The sequence below is a fragment of the Thermobia domestica genome, chromosome 4 (genome assembly GCF_964235325.1).
Source record: "Thermobia domestica chromosome 4, izTheDome1.hap1.1, whole genome shotgun sequence".
NCBI classification, from domain to species: domain Eukaryota; kingdom Metazoa; phylum Arthropoda; class Insecta; order Zygentoma; family Lepismatidae; genus Thermobia; species Thermobia domestica.
The window spans coordinates 332507247-332529149 of record NC_137457.1 but is presented as its reverse complement, the minus strand read 5'-3'; the positions used below and the strand labels follow the sequence as shown (position 1 = coordinate 332529149).

At 38.0% G+C, this 21903-nt stretch overlaps 1 protein-coding gene across 1 annotated transcript in view; it reads left to right on the top strand.

The window, feature by feature from the left end:
- LOC145684463 (anosmin-1-like) overlaps window positions 1-21903 on the top strand; it is a 199848-nt gene that overhangs the window by 1261 nt on the left and 176684 nt on the right. The gene's annotated exons all lie outside the window — the stretch shown is intronic.

Sequence of the window (21903 nt, the reverse complement as noted above, 5' to 3'; positions counted from 1 at the left end):
GATTCGATTTCCTGTGGGCGGTGAGGCACTATGGCTCAGTGGTAGAGCCTTTACCTCCCGTGCGCGCGGTCTCTGTTTCGATGACCGCCCAAGTACGCTTGTGGTAGAAAACATTGTGTCCGTACACTGAGAGAAAAACGTATGTGGGCGTAAGTAAAAACGTACGTTACATGTGTAAATCGTGTAATTCTTGGAGAAAACGTACAGCAAACGTATAACTCAAAAAGTATATTTTATACGTACTTTTCTTACGAACGAAAGAACTGAATATAGGCGATCAGGATCTCACATACAGATGGACGTATGTAACGTACAGCTGACGTATGTAACATACGTATACTTATGTAATATACGGAAGACTGTTAGATGTCATACATCCTGCAACAGCATTATCTAACATCTAAGTGGGAAAACTATGTAGCATATGGTTAACGTATCCTCCATACTGATTTCCGTAGTAAACGTAAGGAATCCGCATATTTGTACAATATACCGCTATCAGGATAATGGATTTTTCTCGGTGTAGTCCAATTTTCTCGCACTTTCTCATTCCACCAATTCATCCATCGTCATTTACTTGTATTAATCATCGTCTCTCTCAGCGGTGCGTGGGACGTTAAACTGAAATATCTCATTTTTATTTCTACTCGCTGTGAAACAGTGGCGTGCGCAGAGGAAAATTCCAAGTTTTTTTAAACTCTTCTTCAAGAAGATGTTATGGGGAAAAAAATACACATTTTCCAATACAAAAATCCTGAAAAGATATCTTCTTGCTAGAGATGCGCACGAGACAAGATTTGAGACTGTCTCGTCTCGAAAATGTGCTGTTTAAAGTTATGTCTCGACTCGAAAAATGTATTATTCTCTATTGGAAGAGCTGTGTCTCGATTCGAATTTTGTCAGGAAAATTCTGTCTCAACTCGTCTCGTGCGCATCCCTAGTTCTTGCAAGCTTAAACCCAACCTTGATGAAATTCTGTGTACGCCACTGCTGTAAAGACACTTGTGGTTGGGATACGCTTGTCCATGAGTCGAGATGAAAAATGAAATGTTTAATTCAGTTTCCTACGATTATACCCTATAGTACGGGTTCCTCACCTTTTGCACTGATAGAACACGTGCCACAGATTTAGACACCTTGTTCTACATGACGTAGTGAACGAATTATTAACGAAAATGAATGATTATAAAGGAATTGGTGGAAAGGATTGTGGCAGGAGATGCAGGAACATCGAAAAATATTCATGAGAAGGCACAAACTGATATGTTCTGGGATCGGATTAAGGACTCCTCGCAATATAATTGAACACACTACCACTGAGCCACCATGCGTCTAAGTGATGCAGAGGGAGACCGGGCTCTCCCAACAGAAGCATATCTGTATATTTCTATTTCTAGTTTTGAATTACGTTCAACTAAGACAGAAGTAGTTTAATCTCATTTTAACCTGACTAATCTAACTAAGCACAGGGGCGGATCCAGGACGTACTTCCGGGGGACGGTGGGTTGTAATACTACTACTTAGAGCTACTTTTAACTCTGAAGTGGGTTTTATTTATATATAAAGTAAGAAAATTTTCTTTTCTGGAGGGGAGCGATGGCCCCGATTGTTCCCCCCTGGATCCGCCCCTGACTAAGCAACTACAATACTCACAATTTCTAATCTGTACTACAATTTTGGAAGTTGATTGATGATTATCAGTTTAGCATTCCTTTCATCATCGAGGCTATATGAGACGTGGACCTAGAGCTTAACGTGAAATCTAAACCACGTGAGCTCCCGCCAGGAATCGAATCCGGATCTCTCACGCCAAACGCGCATATGCAAACCACGAGAGAATTCAGTTTTCGCAGCATATCTTTGCCTTCATCAGACATGCTATGAAGATTCAGTCTAAACTTACAGCTTATAAACTGTAACTTCTAATGACCGTAACACAGATTAGTAATTACAAGAGAATGTTTTGGTCATATTTTGTGTTCACCTTTTAAATAGATCCGCTATTTAGACAACAACAAGACGGCAAATCTTCATCTCTTGTTTCGTAGACAACTCTAGGTTCGGATATTACGTTCAAGTTGTAAATCCACGTCTTTTATAGCCTCTCTGCTCAAAAGCAAATTTATCGTCTCTCTTCAGCTACATGAGGTGTAGACCTTGAGCATAATCCAAATCGAGTTGTCAAATTTTTAAGAGAGTGAAAAGGAAGGTTGTACAATCTTTAGGAGAAAAAAAGGAAGATACGTTATATTCAAAATTGCACCTTAGAATACACATATAAGCTCCGGTTTCATATAGTAACGTAGAATATTTTTGATTGGAAACTAGGACGTTTTCATTAAAAATAATTGAAGCATATAAAACAGGGGGGAAGTATATTACAATTCCTAGTGAGTACTCATGTGGTCTAGCAATTAGTAGCAGTTGAAACCTGCATTGAGTAATTAGTTCTGGGCGAATTTGGTTTGATTGAATTTACCCACCCTTTCAACAGCGAGGCTGTATGAGACGTGGACCTACAGCTTAACGTGAGATCCGAACCACGATCTACCACCGAGAATCAATCCTGAATATTTCGTGCTTGGGAATGGTGGGCTGGTTTAGTTAGTAGGCTCTCAGTTCAGGACCTTCTCTACTTCCATATTTCTGAATCTACTTTTGAACAATGAGCTTCCTGAAAACTCCTCTTGGCCCGCTCTCGGACCTGGGCCTCCTCTTCTAGCTTCCCAAACTCTCTCTCTTGATCACCATTTTATTTGACCCCCAACTAGAGAGTGATCCATATTTTTCCACCAATAACTTCGAACTCAGAGCAGGTTTAAACTACTTCTATCTATAGGAACAGTCTGTCCGGCCAAAGCCACTCCGAAGACCAGAACCAGGAATCGCCAAGAGGGTCCCAGTGAATCAAGTCATATAGAAAGGTACTGTGATTGAGATTCTTCCGCAAAACTATTCCATTTTGCTTTTGCTCTTCCTCTTTTACCTTCCATCTTTGCTTTTTTTCAAGACTGTACCATTTCTCACTCTAATCACCCAGATCCTAATTTAGGTTTGACAGTTATTTTCCCCTATCATCCCATTAAAGTTATTGAGCTGGCATCCCTTACGTGCATAATTGGGTTATTGATAAATCTTCGAATATATTGCGGCAGCAAAACTTATAACTGACTAAAGTAAAAAAATTTATAAGGAAGATACTCTTGAAACCTATTGCAGAATGAGGTTGTTGCATTTTCAATACATTTAATTTTTTTTTTCTTTGGGTCCCATGTAGCAGTAAAAGATATTAACCGACTTTATTGAAAAGTTGCCAATTTATTACGTAAACCAAGTTGCAAATTTTAAGTGCTATTGGGATCCAATTCTCACATTTTCGACTTTTTTTTTTTGGACCTACTTAATGGACAGGTCGTGTAGAATGCAAGAAAGTAAGAATGCTTTCAAAATGTAAAGTGGAAATCTATAATCGAAAAAAGACCATTGGGAAGATTTAGGAGCAGATGGGAGTACAATATTTAAAAGGATCTCGTAGAAATATCGGCACACAAAGTAGAAACTGGATCCAATTGCCTGCGGAGAGAAGTCGTGGAGAGCTTTTGTTAATGCGGCAGTGAACCGCTGGGGTCCATACAAGGGTGCCGATATTTCTGTAACTTTGGGGGTGCCCATTCAGATGTATGTTTGGTTGCAGAAGGCATATATGCGGATTTTAAGATAAATTTAATTCAAATTATGGCAATTATTGTACATTTATAAATAGATTGCGGGGCCCACATGAGCTTTGGGGGGGCTCGGGCCCCCTCGGCACCCCAGGATCAGCGCTCTTGGGTCCATAGTCTATAGAGTTAGTTACTGGTTGTTCAATTTCTACTCTTGTTGTCATCGTGGTGATGGCGCATCAGAATACTTGGCACGAAAACCTTTCTGCAATTCAATTGTATCTTTTTCATTTTTCCGCCACAATCGAAGCATTTTTACACATTGTTTTGTTGTGTACTCATGTGGCATCAGTGGCGTAGCCAGGAGGGGAGCTGACCCGGCTCGAGGCTCCCTCGTCCCTTAGCGCAGGAATGTTAAAAGTGGATTCTGCTTACATGGAGTATGTCCATTTCTGATTCCAATGTTATTGCTTTTTCTACTTTTTTTTTTTTTAACTTAAGTAGTGAAAGGAATAAAAATCACAATATTTGATGACGGAGAATAGGTCAAGGACAGGGGTGGCTTAGCTCGGCTTGCTTTGTATATTGTACTTTATTTCTCAGTAACCACTAACTGGATCTAATCCAAATTTGCTACACGAGGTATGTAGTTTATCGTCTAAGGAATAGACCTCACTACATGAACACCATCTAGACACATGCAGACATGCTCAAACTTACAGAAGATATGTATATCTCATTTTACCGGAAATAGGTGGATACGCTCTTATCCAAATTACCCCTTCATTTGGTGACCGAACTCGGTCAGGGTTGGCTAGGTTCTACTTCTATCTGGTATTTTATTTCTCGGTAACTATTGGCCGGATCTGAACAAAATTTGATGGGCAAGTAGCCCATCGTCTAATTATATTTCAATATTGAACAACTAAATATTGTTAAAATTACAGTTTGACTCAGATTTATATTAACCGTTTTCTTAAACATTGGATTCCTTCTCTTTACACCCTTCGTGGTAACAAAACATTCCAAATTTAATTCAATTTCAAACCATCTTTTCCGTTGAATAAGTAATCGTTCAATTTTATTTCTGTTGTTTCTCTTAACAATCTTTTTTATCTTCATGAGCGGATCTACTTGCAACCGATTTTTGTTCAGTTACATTTTGACATCACCTCGTACATGTATGGTAATTTCTCACGTTCCTTCCTCAAGGTGTCTTCTGTTGTTAAAGGCAAGACTCCTACATTAAAGTCAAGAGCACATGATGATTCTCTTCCTATGAAAAATATGTATAAATAAAAAATTTTCGTTTTATTTCCTCAGCGGAATGCTGCATCATCCGGTTGGCTATAACAAAAAAAAAAAAAAAAGGAATATATACAGTCTCATATAAGCAACAAGACAAACACCTTTTTTGTATTTCTTTTTAAACTTCTTCTTCTTTTTTTTTTTTTTTTTTTTTTACTTCAAGATACATATATATGCGTCGAAAATATGAGTCAACTGTCTCGTAAAATGCAATGCAAACAACCTGTGTTTCTGTCTTATGTCAATAGGATTCTCACATTTCTCTTCTCCTCCGTGTATTCCGTCTGCCTTTCGGATGATACTGGCCTTTTGGTCTTTTAAATCCAAGCTTATTACGTGGAATGTAAACGAGATTCAATAAAATAAGTACTCTTTCATTTAGGAACAAGTTACATAAATGTCTGTTATTTTCTTCGGGGCTGCGGTGGCTCAGTGGTAGAGCGTTCACCTCTAGTGCGTGGGGTCCCTGGTTCGATCTCAGCTCACGTCAAGTGAGTTTTGTGGTGAAAAAATGCCGTGTTCATGGGTTTTCTTGGAGTTCTTCCGTGGCCGCGTTGGCTCAGTGGTAGAGCGTTCACCTCTGGTGCCTGGGGTCCTGGGCTCAAACCCTGCTCCCGCCAAGTGAACTTTGTGGTGGACAAACACCGTGTTCGTGGGTTTTCTCGGGGTTCTTCCGTTTCCTCCACTTTCTTCATTCCACTATTTCATTCATTTCTCGTAATCACTGTCTCCTTTAGCCAAACCGGCATAAGCGTTGGACGTAAAACTTAAAGATTTCATTTCATTTCATATTATTTTCAATGAACTTGAAAAGTTCGTTCCTGAATTCTCTATGCCTGTGTGTCTATCTGTTATTCGCGATTTTTTTTTTTTTTCAATTTTGAGTCCTCCATTAGATAGAGCATCGAAAGCTATCTCAGAAAGTAATCGAATTTTCCACGTTACTCTTATCGTACCCGAGATATTGGCCAAAAAATTGCCGATTTCCGGAGATTAAAGGAAGCATATCTCGGGAACCATAAGCTATAGAGAGATGATGTTTGTGTTGATCAATATCTAAGAGGATTGTGAATATTTTGGCCCCAAATGGTAACCGGTGACTACTGGCCAGTTGGCCAGTGACCACTAGTTAATATCAATACCAAAATGTTTACCATCCTCTTAAGTATTGATTAACGCCAATATCACTTCGCTATGACTTACCGTTCCCGAGATATTAGCCAAAAAAATCCGATTTCAGGAGATTTAAGGATTCGTATCTCGAGAACCGTAAGTCATATAGAGATAATATTTTGCGGATTTTTGCGAAAAACAGAAGGAGGTGCGGAAAGATATTTACTTTTACACATAGGAACAATTACAGTTATCCTTCCCACTCCATCTCTCCATTCTTTTAAAATTCGTTATGGCATTGCTCTTGGAGCATTTCCATTTTCTACTTTCTTCTTCCTCCTTTAGTCTGCCTTTTCCCACTTATGTTTTGTTGACGTTTTTGATAAGCCTTCTCCATAATACCCTATCTTGGAATTCTTCATTTATTAGACCTCCCTGAAGCCATTTCTATTCCTTCTTGGTCTCCCTCTACCTTTCTTCCCATCCGCTTCCATTGCCATTACTCTTTTGACTTCATAGTCGTTTATTCTTCTCATTTGGTGGTCATACCATCCCAGTCTTCTTTTTTAAATCTTCCTAAATATCTCTATAACCTTGTTTGTTCGATCCACTCCCTCATGCTTCACTCTTCACTCTTCTTGTTATCCCACACATCAAACAGAGAATTTTTATTTCAGTAAAATTCAATCTTTTTTCATATGGTTTTTTCTTGACTATGTTTCTGGACCGCTTTTTAAAATCATCTCTCTCCACATACTTCCTTCCAATTTGGTAGTCCTTTTAGCATTCTGTGTGTTATTTCCGTGTCTAAATCATTATTTTTTAACCCTTTCACTGTGGAAGGCAACGGAAAAAATTTCCCTAACCTGCAAATGTCGATTATAGTCGACGTGTTAAAATTTGTCTGTATCTTGGGTTTGTCGATTGTAGTCGCCAAAGGTTTTCTGTGTGATTTCTATTGTTTATCGAAAACAACAGAACACAAACAAAAATGAATGGTACAACTTTGGCAGCTACTCTCGACAAAGCCAAGATACGGACAAACAAATTTTAACACGTCGACTATAGTCGACATTCGCATGTTAAGGAAATTTGGTTCTGTCGACAAAAGTCGACTTCCTCTGTGAAAGGGTTAAGCAACAAATGAACCTAAATAATTTATTATTTATTTTATTTCAATCAATCGTTCTCCTTGTACCCTTCCTTCCCCATATTCTTCTCCATTGAGCTCAAGATATGTTTTCTTTCTACTATGTTAAGTTTAAATCAAAGATTTTCAAATATTTCTCGTGCAGCAGTGATAAATCCAGGGGTGTGGCCCAGAGACAAATGTTTCCAAACTCGAAGGCAAGTGTGAGCATGATTCCTGTAAGTGGATAACGAGCCAGTGTGAGCATGATTTCTGTAATTGGATAACGAGCCAGTGTGAGCATGATTCCTGTAAGTGGATAACGAGCCAGTATGAGTATGATTTCTGTAAGTGGATAACGAGCCAGTGTGAGCATGATTTCTGTAAGTGGATAACGAGCCAGTGTGAGCATGATTCCTGTAAGTGGATAACGAGCCAGTGTGAGTATGATTTCTGTAAGTGGATAACGAGCCAGTGTGAGCATGATTTCTGTAAGTGGGTAACGAGCCAGTGTGAGCGTGATTTCTGTAAGTGGATAACGAGCCAGTGTGAGCATGATTTCTGTAAGTGGATAACGAGCCAGTGTGAGCATGATTCCTGTAAGTGGATAACGAGCCAGTGTGAGCATGATTTCTGTAAGTGGATAACGAGCCAGTGTGAGCATGATTTCTGTAAGTGGGTAACGAGCCAGTGTGAGCATGATTTCTCTAAGTGGATAACGAGCCAGTGTGAGCATGATTTCTGTAAGTGGGTAACGAGCCAGTGTGAGCGTGATTTCTGTAAGTGGATAACGAGCCAGTGTGAGCATGATTTCTGTAAGTGGATAACGAGCCAGTGTGAGCATGATTTCTGTAAGTGGATAACGAGCCAGTGTGAGCATGATTTCTGTGAGTGGATAACGAGCCAGTGTGAGCGTGATTTCTGTAAGTGGATAACGAGCCAGTGTGAGCATGATTTCTGTAAGTGGATAACGACCCAGTGTGAGCATGATTTCTGTAAGTGGATAACGAGCCAGTGTGAGCATGATTTCTGTAAGTGGATAACGAGCCAGTGTGAGCATGATTTCTGTGAGTGGATAACGAGCCAGTGTGAGCGTGATTTCTGTAAGTGGATAACGAGCCAGTGTGAGCATGATTTCTGTAAGTGGATAACGAGCCAGTGTGAGCATGATTTCTGTAAGTGGATAACGAGCCAGTGTGAGGATGATTCCTGTAAGTGGATAACGAGCCAGTGTGAGCATGATTTCTGTAAGTGGGTAACGAGCCAGTGTGAGCGTGATTTCTGTAAGTGGATAACGAGCCAGTGTGAGCATGATTTCTGTAAGTGGATAACGAGCCAGTGTGAGCATGATTCCTGTAAGTGGATAACGAGCCAGTGTGAGTATGATTTCTGTAAGTGGATAACGAGCCAGTGTGAGCATGATTTCTGTAAGTGGGTAACGAGCCAGTGTGAGCATGATTTCTCTAAGTGGATAACGAGCCAGTGTGAGCATGATTTCTGTAAGTGGGTAACGAGCCAGTGTGAGCGTGATTTCTGTAAGTGGATAACGAGCCAGTGTGAGCATGATTTCTGTAAGTGGATAACGAGCCAGTGTGAGCATGATTTCTGTGAGTGGATAACGAGCCAGTGTGAGGATGATTTCTGTAAGTGGATAACGAGCCAGTGTGAGCATGATTCCTGTAAGTGGATAACGAGCCAGTGTGAGCATGATTTCTGTAATTGGATAACGAGCCAGTGTGATCATGATTCCTGTAAGTGGATAACGAGCCAGTGTGAGCGTGATTCCTGTAAGTGGATAACGAGCCAGTGTGAGGATGATTTCTGTAAGTGGATAACGAGCCAGTGTGAGCATGATTTCTGTAAGTGGATAACGAGCCAGTGTGAGCATGATTCCTATAAGTGGATAACGAGCAAGCGTAACCATGATTCCTATAAGTGGATAACGAACTAGTGTGAACATGATTTCTGTAAGTGAATAACTCTGGAACGAAATAATCCTATGTCTTGGAACTCGAACAGGGTTGTGAAACGGATTACGTTTTTGCTCCAAGTTATCACTATTTAAAAGTAATTGCTGTGCGCCTGTAGTTTATATATCCCAAACACATAGAAGTTTGGTTGGTTGCAGATTAGTAGGCGTTCTATTCAATAACTTCTTCCTAATTCAATAACTAAGTAATACTTTCGAGTCATTTTCAAAATAAAATAAAAATGAAATTCTTGTGTTTAATGTCACATGGTTATGGTGTAGACTAAGGGAGACGGATGACTAAGGCAAATGACTGATAATGGAAATATTGATGGAATGATAATGTGGGAGGAAACAGGGGTGTCCCACAAAACACACTTACTTTTATTTTTCTGTTACTTTTTTATTTACTTTTTTTATTTTTCTGTTGATAATATAAATAATTCATTGAGTAACACTAAAAACATTAGGAGCTCTTTCTAAGGTTGAAGGCTGATGCTCTTATGGATGTTAGGAAAGTAGTTTTCTCGCGCCCAATGTTTTTATTCTTAGTTCTATTAGTATGTTTTCTCCATAAAAACTTCTTTTCAGTGCGTTTTAAAAAAAGCATTGTTTGTTTCGCTCCCACGTAGCTCTATGATCAATGCATGGATTTCTGGCGCGGGAGACCCAATTTCGGTTTCCGACGGAAACTCCTGTTGTTCGGATTTGATGTTAAGCCATAGGTTCACGTTGTGCGTACCCTCGGTGCTGAACGGGACGTTAAACTCTAATTCAACCGACCGAAAGGATTGTTTATATAGATTATTTTTTTATATCTTCACTTCTTTATTGATTTATATATGTATAATTTTGTGTTGTTTCTTTTGTTTGGACCTCTTCTTTTATCGAACGTATTTTGGTTGGACGCAGAAAACATAAAAGTACATATGAAGTTGATGATACCTGTTCTAAATGGTTTGAGAGCTACAGGTTGTGAACTACTTTTGTCCTTATGTTGCTTATTGTTCACCCTGTTATTCCACAGAGGTGAAAGAGCGTATTTGAAAAATAATGGAATGGCCTTGCCAATGGCATCCAACATTTGGCAGTGGTGTCTTTGGGAAGGGAAGCTATTGAGAGAAGTTTGAGAATCAGTGTTTCCATGTAATTTCAAAATAATCTTCATCCCGGCGAAATTAAAATACCGCTAATTTTACAGTAATTATGTGATATCTTCAAATAGATAAAAGACAATTGAAATATGGAACAAGAGCGCCCTAGACAATATTATTTTGCGTGAGATACCGTTATCACAAGTCACCTAGCGGCTTTCCGTTTTCAGCTGTTTAGAAACGCGAAAATAAATGCCGATTTTCAAAATGGCTCGAAATCGAAAGCAGATAAGTGAGTCGTGATAACGGTTTCTCATGTAAAATATTATTGTCTAGGGCGCTTTTGTTCCACATTTCGATTATCTTTTATCTATTTGAAGATATCACATAATTACTGTAAAATTAGCGGTATTTTAATTTCGCCGGGATGAAGACTCTTAACTTTCCCAAATTTAATCCTAGAAAGTCCGTGCTCGCGTCTACTATCTGAAGGACCAGGGGGGGGGGTCAAATTTGCCCGCGCTGGTTTTAACTAGCTTTCAGAGTATATGTTTTCAATTTGAGTCAACGTGTTGAACTAAATTTCAGAAAAGAAGCTTTTCAAGAAATTGTTGTTTTTACTTGTAAAAATCTGGCTAAATACAGTGCGTAAAATTGCTTATATATTATTCCAAATTTCTTATAACACTATGCAGAAAATCAGTATTATAACTAACACTCAACAAGGTCTATGAAAGCCTAGTGTATATGTAAAGGAGAAAAGTAACATTTTTAACAAGTAAAACAGTTTTATATATAAAAATAGCAAATGAGAGGAATTTTGGGGACAACAAAGATGGGTAGCACCTATGACCACCTATTACAAAAGAAAAACAATGCAGTATATTCCAGTTGAAAAAAATGAAAATAAACCTTTCATCAAAAGGAAAAATTAAAAAAACAACAACAGAAAATCCTGAATAATCCGTATAAACTAAATAAAAAAGAATTTGTTGCAAAATTGACCCCCCCTTGGTCTTTCTAGGGTTAACTCAATAAATTCCCTCCCCGAGAGACCATGATCACATGTTACATACCTAGAAAAAGTATTCCATTATCATTCAAATATATTGTGTCTTATCTCGTTACAGGGGGGCACAGTGGCTCAGTGGTAGAGCGTTCACCTCCGGTGCTTGGGCTCCCTCGTTCGATCCCAGCTCGCGCCGTGTGGACTTTGTGGTGGACAAACACCGTGCTCGTGAGTTTTCTCGGGGTTCTCCCATTTCGTTCATTCCACCATTTCACTCATCTCTGATCATCACCGTCTCCTTTAGCCTAATCGGCATAATCGTGGGACGTAAAACTTATAGATTTCATTTCATTTTCTTATCTCGTTAGAGTAACTACAGGATGACCAATAAACAATGCAAGTTTAAAAATGGTTCACAACCTGTAGCTCTCAAACCGTTGGGAATAGAACTCATGTGATATGATCTCTTTTCCTGAGCATCACCCATACAACCATTGTCACTTCCTTCAGCGATATCCTATATGTGTAATGATATAATTTGGCGTGGGGGAACCAGTTAGAGCTTCTGTGGTTCGAATTCCACGTTAAGGTGTAGATCCACGTCTGATATAGCCTCTCTGCTGAAATGGACGCTAAACTCAAATCGAATTCAAATCCAAATCATTTTCCCTCGTCGTAAATGCAATATCATAATAGAAGAAAATAAGAAGAAAAAAAGATATCAGTTGGGCATTTTCCAAATCAAAACTACAATTACACTTCCGAAGGATATTTCTAGATGGCACTAGCATCGTTATTATCGTCTCATGTTCATTTATCGTTATCCGTAGTTCTTAAGTTGATATAGTGTAACTTCATGAATGGATGCATCTTTATCATATTCCATGGATAAAAGAAAAACAGGAAATTTTCTTTTTTGCACTTTACCCTTCTGCTGACGTCAATCGTGTTATGGGAGGGCAAATAGACGTTTCAATTCACACGTCAGTCATGAAATTTTAATGACAAACATATAACTCTATATTACTACTAGAAGTATTAGGCTAAACTGTTTCTATGATTTAAAGGACTGAAGGTTAATCGCCACAGAAACAAAGGCTCGTCAATGGATCTTGTCCTAAACCAGACCAAAAGATTTGTTGTTTCCCGGTTACTCTAAGATCTTACTGACTCCCATTTTCTCTTGGTTTTTTTTTCCACAGAACGCCTCTCTAGAACTCCGTATGTCTCAGAATAAAATATGTACGAGGTGCGATAATTTAATTGTGATTGTAGACACTGTATATGGCACTATGATAGTGAGACACGCAGGAATTAGCATTTGGAAATATTCTGACGTGTTGGAGCTAGTGGCAGTCATAAGTATCGGGTTTGGTTTTTGCAAAAAAAAAAAAAAAAAGTTTTGAAAACTTGTCGAAAACTTTAAAAAGAAGAAGGTTCGGTTTTCTATAAAATCTGGTTCAATATTCTATCAAAAACCGATTTCAGTTTTCGGTTACTCTGCATGTTGGTTTCTGGTTTTCTTAAAAACCAGTTTTGTCTACCCCTAATTTTGATTAGTGTATGTTTCAGTTGACTGTCACCAAAACATATATATACAAGAATGTGTTCAAAAGACATGTGATCGAATCATGAGTGTCCCCGCGTAAACCAATGAAGCGTGGGGGACTTCCTTCAGTGTAGATGTAGAGGGGACACTCATGAGCACTTGTGAATTTTTCCCGCTCGTAGAAAGCGTCAGTTGCTTCCAGTAAGCCAACGAGTAAACACGTGTAGTGAATGGTCACCAGATTTGATTTTTTTTTTTTTTTTTTGTAAAATGACAGAACAACTTGAGCAGCGAAATTGGATCAAATTTTACCAAAAGCTTGGCGATACCCAAGCAGAAACCATTCAATTGAAAAGACACACTCAATTTTGAACGAGAATTTGGGCATGAGGGGAGTGTCCGCGAAATTTGATTCAGGCTTCCATCGCCAAACACAACATTTGTGTATGTCGTCAGGCTCCCTACTGACCCGACATGGCTCCGTGTGACTTTTGGTTATTGCCCAAGCTGAAAATGCCACTAAAAGGGACCCGATTTGAGTTAAGGGAAAACATCATGCGGAATGTGACGGCACGTTTGCTCACCATTCCAAAAACTGCGTTGCAGAAATATTTGCAACAATGGCGAGAGCGCTGGGAGAAGTGTGTACATTGCCAAGGAGACTACTTTGAAGGGAATTAGTGCTTCAAAGGTTCGATACTTTTTGAACACACCTCGTATTTGAACGTATGTAAAAGTGTGTGGTTGTGTGTGTGTGTGTGTGTGTGTGTCGGAAAATGAGGTCATTAAGGGAAGAAAACAGGAGCATCAGGATCGTCTGGCGTAATACAAAAGACAAGACGAGACGGGAAATAAGGATTTCCCGTCTTGTGATTTTTTGGTCAAATTTTCGCCTCTCTCTTGATTCTCGAAAAAGCCTTTTTGTTTCGCCTCGTTTTGTTAATTTATGTACAAAATTGATGCCTTGATTTTTCTCCTTAATGATGCCGATCTACAGTAGAAGTTATCAAAATGCTTCTGGGATACAAGAGATTTATCATTTCCAGCAAGATCGCCATAATCAAACAGTGAACAGTACTTAAAGAGTGTAAGCGCTAATAATACCAGCGCTAGGAAATGAAATCTGTCAGTTTAACGTCCCACGATTATGTCCTTCAGCCTAAGGGAGACAATGATTAAGGCAAGTGAATGATTATGGAAGAAATGGTGGAATGAGAAAGTGGGAGACCTCACTGACACAATGCTGTCAATCACAGACTTATTTTCACGAGGATCGAACCAGGATCCCGAGTTAAGCTCCCTACCATTGAGCCCCCTACCCGCAATACAAGCGCTACAGTCGGTAGTTCATTTTTTAACCAGTGTAGTAACGACAGTGGCGGATCCAGGGGGGACGATCGCCCCCCAGCGTTTGAAGCTCTTAGAAGTAGCTCTAAGTAGCAGTATTACAACCCACAACCCCCCCCCAGAAGTCCGTCCTGGATCCGCCCCTGCGTAACTACAATAGAGAAACTCTTGATTAGTGCTGCCGTCTTGTCTCGTAAATTGTATAGAAGTCTTGTCGTAGCCCCGCGTAGTGTAGTCGCTAATGCTCTCTCCTTCGGTGCAAGCGGTCCCGGATTCGATTGCCGGTGGGGACACTCCGTCGAAAAATTGTAAAAAGCTTTTTCAGGCCAGCCATCCTGAAGGAAGTTTTCCTGTGTTTTCCTCATTCACACGAGGCAAATGCCGAGGTGGTACCTAATTTATAGGTCCTAGGCCGCTTCCTTCCTTCCCTTTCCCCGGATTGTGTTGCTCGCCGAAGGACGTCATTCCTCAAACTAACTGGTTAACATCGATGACCTGAGATGCCGAAAGCCCAGAAATATAAATCCTATAGAAGTCTTGACTCGTCTTGATAAAACATTCTGACTACACACTACCAATTTCAAAATCACCACCAGTAATAAAAAATTTCCGAAAATGCGCAGTTAAATATGGTGGAAAATTTTCCATCTGAGATCATTATTTATAATATTCAAAATTGTCCGGATTATGAATAGTTTTTCCACGTATTTGTGCATCGCAATGAAAATTTCCGTATCCATGAAAATTCATTTCACTTGTTTCTGCAGAGCAAAAAAATTTCCGATTCACAAAAAGTTGTTTTACATTTTGTTTCAAAATGATAAAAAAATTTGCGACTTATAAAAAGTTTATCAACTTTTCCATACACGACAGAAAGTTTTTCGAATCATGAAAAATTGTTTCATTTGTTTTTACATAGCACTGGAAATGGTCTGAACCATGAAAATCTTCAGATTCTTTGAACGATTGTTCACTTTTTAACATTTCTATACATGAATTTAATCAATTTTATGATTAATGAAGAATTGTTAGTTGATCAGTGGTATTTGTTTAGTACGGAAAATTTTCCGGAAAAATATAGTAGAAAATTTTCCACCTCACTTCACTAATCACCACGTCATCAGTTTAGATTTTTGGTACTTGGTGCTTTGCACCTTAGTTTTACAAGGTGTCTATCGGTCACGAAAGTCACGAAAGTCATGAAAAAGTCACGAAATCAGAAAATGGTTATGAAAGTCAAGAAAAAGTCACGAAATTTAGCTTTTGGGTCACGATTTTCTTAAATCTGTAAAAATATAAGTATAGATTGGAAATTTTGTTGTATAAAAGGTCAAAATTCACCACCAAAAATGTCTATGGTCGGCTCTGGACGCTACCAAATCGCAAGGAAAGCACGCCTCTATCGCATGCATGAAAATTCAGCCTAATTCTCAGTCAAATTCGCTCTTGAGAATGTTACAAAATTTTATGGTTTGGTAAAGAAAAGGTTACGAAAAAGTCACGAAATTTCATTTTAGAGTTTTAGTAGACACCCTGTTTTAGGTATGTGAATCTCCTTATTATGCTGTATGAACAACAAATATTTCTGGTAGTTTCTGAACATTATTCATAACTATAACGGGAACATCATGGTTAAGTAGTCGAGAATTCACCTGATGCAGGTAGTCCCGGGTTGGATCCCAGGACATGGCAGTTTGTGATGGATATTGTGTCAGTGGATTTGTCCTCCCGGCTCCTCCCACATTCTATTCCATCAATTATGTCATAATCAGTGTTGCACAAGAAAGAGAAAATGCTCGTTTCGTCTCGTCTCGAAAACAAGACGAAACTCGAGACAGGAAGTAGACTTTTCAAATTCGAGAAACGATGAGAAATTTCTCGAGTAGTTCACTCAAACCTTAAATCTGACTGTTTTTCGGTGGCTCAATGATAGAGCGCTTGCCTCTGGTTCCAGGTCCCAGGTTCGATATCCGGCCAAGTAAGTTATGGTGGAAAACATCCTGTCCATAGTTTTTCGCCTTTCCTCCCACATTCTGATGCCACCAAATATTCCATCATCATTCACTTGCGTTAATCATCCCTCTCCCTTAGCGTAAAGGGCATAATCGTGGGTCGTTAAATTGAAAGATTTCGCTTCCAACACTCTTTTAGTGTTATATCAATCATAGTGTAAAAACTATAAAATAACAAGTCATAACACAATGTAACCCAATAACAAATTTGGTTTAACTGTTGTTATACTACATCTAAGGCCGTAGCCAGCCCAAAACTGTAAGGGGGCCAGTAGAAGTTAGGGGGGCCCGATCCAACCATATTACAGTTCATCACCATATTATAGTTCATTTGCAAGTCTACCGTGAAATTTTTAAGGGGCTAGTAAAAATTTAGGGGAGGGGCCCGGCCCCCTAGAACCTCCTTGGATATGGGCCTGGTACACCTATCGTGGATCTCTCGTAATGCGAAAGGATTCTGATAACTTCTAGACCAGGGTTTCTGAACCTGGGGGTCCCGAAGATATGCGGAAGAGATAATTAGAATCTAATACCCAAAAAATATTCTTAAATATAATTTTGAATTTTGTTCTCATAGACATATTTTTATTTTTAATATACATGCTGTTAAGAATAACAAAACATAGGTTATCTAAACATTTTCAACAGGCGCAAGGCTATTTAAAAATCAATCTAAATGAAAGACGTACGATATGAAACTAATGAGAACTATATATTGAAATATCATAAAAATACAAATGCAATAAGTCCTGTATATTGAAATAGAAATACATTTCAAAGTGAATGAGATACCTGAGCGTGGTATGAATTCACTAGTGCGGCAATGTCCGGTTCAATCTTCGTGACGCACATTATCAAGTTATTTAAAATATTCAATAACTTTTTAAACAACTAAGTTTCTTTAAACAATCAAAATTAGAAATAAATTTACTTCTTTATCATATGTCCCAAAATTAATGGAGTTATGAAGTTCTAAAATTTTCAAACGGCCTCAATTTTGAAACAGTCTGACGGATCGGATTCGATATTTGTAATATGAATAAACTGACCAAATTTGGTTTTAATCCATTCGCTTTTAGGAAAGTTACTGTGTCCACTATATGCAAAAAAAAAAAAAAAAAAAAAAAAAAGGATTCTACTATTATAGAAATATATGGATATGTGAAATCTCCGCAATAGGTATATTTAAAAAATCCCACGCAAGCTTAATACTAGCCAGAAATTATAAGGGGGTCGCTGGCAAGAAGATGTGATAAAATAAGGGTCATGATAGGAATTAGATTAAGAACCACTGTCCTAGGGGAATAGCCACGGAACGTAAAACGATAAATTGAATATCATGTCATTGTTAATAACTACAACAATGTCCTAGGGAAATAACCACGGAACGTAAAACGATAAATTGAATATCATGTCATTGTTAATAACTACAACAATGTCCTAGGGAAATAACCACGGAACGTAAAACGATAAATTGAATATCATGTCATTGTTAATAACTACAACAATGTCCTAGGGGAATAACCACGGAACGTAAAACGATAAATTGAATATCATGTCATTGTTAATAACTACAACAATGTCCTAGGGGAATAACTACGGAACGTAAAACGATAAATTGAATATCATATCATTGTTAATAACTATAAAATGACATTGCTGAGGTGTTCTTTTCTGTAAGTCGTAGGTGTATTATCGCATACCATTTCTTTCTAAAATATAAAAAATGATCAACTGATATTGAAAGAGAGTTGGCAACATTGAAATTATTTGGTCGCTCCGCCTTTGGAAGCACTGCGGAGACAGACAAAAGCCAGCCACCGACATTGATAAGTGTTTCACACACATTCAAAAGGGCCAAAAGCGTGCCGATAGAATACTTCTTTTTTTTTTTACTATTTTTTTTAACTTCACGAAGCATCGCGTTATTTTTTAAAGTCTCATTTGCTTTTATATTCGTTAACAGTTCCTTTTGTTTATTTTTTCTTCTTTCTTAGCGCTTGGCTCGTTTAATAATACAAAGTGATTCAGTAGATGTCTCTTTGTCAGACAAAAATCGTTTCTCAACCTAAAGAACAGGCACCTTTAGAGGTACGTTCCAAGTAACACAAGGAAGTGTGCAGGGTATCTATCGGTCATGAAAGTCATGAAAAAGTCACGAAATCAGAAAACGGTCATGAAAGTCAAGAAATTTAGCTTTTGGGTCACGAATTTTTTTTTATCTGTGGAAATATAAGCGTAGATAGGAAAATTTTGTTCTATAAAACGTCATAATTCACCACCAAAAATATTTCTGGTCGGTTTTAGATGCTACCAAATCGCAAACAAACCACGCTTCTATCGCATGCATGAAAATTCGGCCCAATTCGCACCCGAATTCGCTCTTGAGAATGTTAACTAAATTTTATGGTTTGGGAAGGAAAAGGTCACGAAATTTCATTTTCGAATTTTAGTAGACATCCTGGTGTGGTCCTTGGGGGTTCAAAATTATTTAATTTTGCAAATTACTGATTAGTAGTGTTGTCCACGAGAAGGGAATTTTTTCACTCAAGTCTTAGCTGCCAAACACTATACTTATTGCTATATAATTCATTTGACAAAATAATTGTACAAAATAATAAAGAACATTTATGAATGTTTAAAGATACGCTAATCATTACACAGTACAATCTAATCTATATACGCGTACATAGTCTGACAGAAAAAAGTTTGGCAACGAAGCATTATGGCGTCCTGCGCAAGCATGAGATTCAGCCGCTAAAACTATTTCCATAAACATAGAATTACATTTGGATAAAATGTAAAACATAACACGAAAAATGGTCATATAATATCCATACTCCGTAATGAGACAACTACTTATAAAATAATTTATGCTTGTAAGTAAAAATTTCATAAAATTAAGCACAGGAGTAGCAAAATCTAACAGCAAGCGCCATCTTGTGTACTCATCTTAAAACTCATCAAGTTTTCCTCTTATATGTTACTTTTTTAGATAACAGAATACATAATCACAGGAAATAGTATCTTATGTTGTAGCTGACGCGTAACTGTATTTTATAGTGCAATATTTGTAATATGTGCCATTTCTTTACGAGTTGGTTAAGGCAATGAACTAATGCATATGCTGACTTCCGGGTAGTGATCCACCTTAAGAAAAAAAAATATATGTAAGCCTGCCATACGTCCCGTAAAAAATGGGACAGTCCCGATTTTGGGCCCGAATGTCCCGCGTCCCCGTACATTTAGTCGGGACATAGCAAAGTCCCGTATTTTAGTCCCGTCCCATTTCTGCTTTCAATATCAGCTTATCGAAAAGAAAAAAAATTAGAAATTCTGACATTGGTTAGCAGCCCTGTTATTAGTGAATAAACAATAAATAACCTGTGACATAGACAGCTTAGTGCAACTTATTACATCACTCTCTCCGATTTCATTCTTGTCTGTGCAAGGCTTGCAATGCGAAGTTGCAGTTGTCCATTGGCAGTCAAGAGGATCTGCAATCTTTTGATCCAGTGCACGAGCTAAGCTGTTTATAATGCAAGTGAAATATTCAAATCAGCCTCGCAATTTGGAAGAGGGGAAGGGGGGACATATGTTCAGGAGTTTTGCATTTAAACTCCCGAAATGAGTTTTTGAAGATAAGGTTCAGTCACCTCAAATTGGACTTTTTATCATATCAATTTGATTCAGCAAAGTAGCTCAAGTTGTAAAGCGTTGGCTTCGCATTCGGGAAGTCGTGGGTTCGATTCCCTCTGCCGACCATCCTGAGTGGGGTTTTCCATGGTTTCCCTCAGTCCTACCAGGCAAGTGCCGGGATGGTACCTACTAAATACGCCCTGGCCGATACCTTCCCAAATCCTTTCCATTGTTGTTGTTAGATATCCGGTATAAAACGGCCTCTGAGCTGTATCTGGTGATTGTTAAATAAATAAATAAAATTCGTATCCTAAACAGGAAGCGGCTATTGTTGCCCAAAGAGACCCGATTTGAAGAATCTCGTCTCGAAAAGATGTCCACAATCTACTGTCTCGTCTCCAAAAGTATTTTTTTTTATTTCTACTGGAAGAGTTTATTTTGTGTCTCGTTCTCATCAACAAAATTCTGTCTCGTTTCGTCTTGTGGCCAAAAATAGGAGCCAATGGGGGGGGGGGCGATTTCTCTGTAACTTTGGGTAGGGGGCTATTTATAGAAAGTACATATAATAATAATAATAATAAAATACATATAAAAATGCGTATTCATAAAAATAATGGAAGCCACATGAGTTTTGGGGGCCCATGGCCCCCTCGCCCCCCCCCCAGATCGGCGCCCTTGCAGGGAGTCATAATTTTTGCAAAAAATTTAGTATCTGGCAAACCCGCTGTGGAGTGCAGGGGAGGAAAAGAGAAATCTCTGTATGAAACTCATATGTAAATTTTTTTTTTACTACCCCTTTACTTACAGGAATGTTGTATCATTTAAATTTAAAGAAAATTAAAAGATATGCCAAATAAAATAATAGAAATTACTGAAATTTAGATAAAAGTCGGTAGAGCTAAGATTAAAAAAATTAATATATATATAATTTCTATAATGCCATTCCTGTAAGTGTGAGTTTCTTATTTAAAGTCCTGTAGCCCCTTTCGGACTTTCTTTGATATGTGGACTTACGCATGAGTTATCTGCCACCTTGGTTTATTAAAGAATAGGTGTGTGATTACCTTACTAGTTTTGAACATCTGATATTAAAGAGCATGGAATCCAGCAAACTTGCAAGAAACAAACAAATTATTCTGGTACTTACCATACCAGCCGAAATTCCGTTAGGGAAGTTGATAACTCCATGTAGTTTAATAAACACTTTTATTATAAACACAGCACTTAATCACTTAAATCATAACACTAAATTGATATCAATATAAGATATGCTCACAGTTGAACTAAAATAATAAAAAAAAAAACTTATGATTTTTTTTTATCACTAGTTCATAGTTAATAATATGTATTTGTATCTATTGCACAGTTCATCTTTTTTAATTTCCAGGTAGGTGTGTCCGTTACTTCAAAGCATTAATCACAATTTTAATGTCTATTTTTTTATGTTGATAGTATTCTTTTAAAACGGTTTCCGTAGCATCCTAAGGTAGATTAAGTCCTTGGTAACTGATTATAACTTTGAGTCCACCACTGTGTAACCACTTTAAACTTGGTTATAGTTGCACTTCTATCTTTCTTTCTATATATATATTTTAATGGTTTGTTGCTGCATACAGAAGATGTGTGTATTCGTTACCAGTATTGTTAGATTGGATCTAAAAATGCATATAGTCTAGAAAACTGACACAGTTTATTTAACTTATTTTGAACACCAATGGTGCAACTTATCGCACTTAACTAAGTTCACTTTGAAAATAAATGTATGCACCTATCTTCCAATTCAACTAACTCTGTTGAATCTATAGATTTCATGATGAAAATAACTATTTTCACACGAGCAGCAACTTCACAGACCCGATCTAAACGCCAACTGCCTCGTTCTTCTCCAGATTTTTGGTTTTGTAAAAGGGGTTTGACGCACAAGAGTTGTGCTTCGCCTCAAAGCTACTGGCTTTTTAATATAGATAACCTTTTCTATTGTCTATCTACCTGCTAACGGAACTTTGCAAGGAAGTATGCTTATTTTTATTTACATTGACTTTATACGTAAATAATTCACTTCTTATAGACTG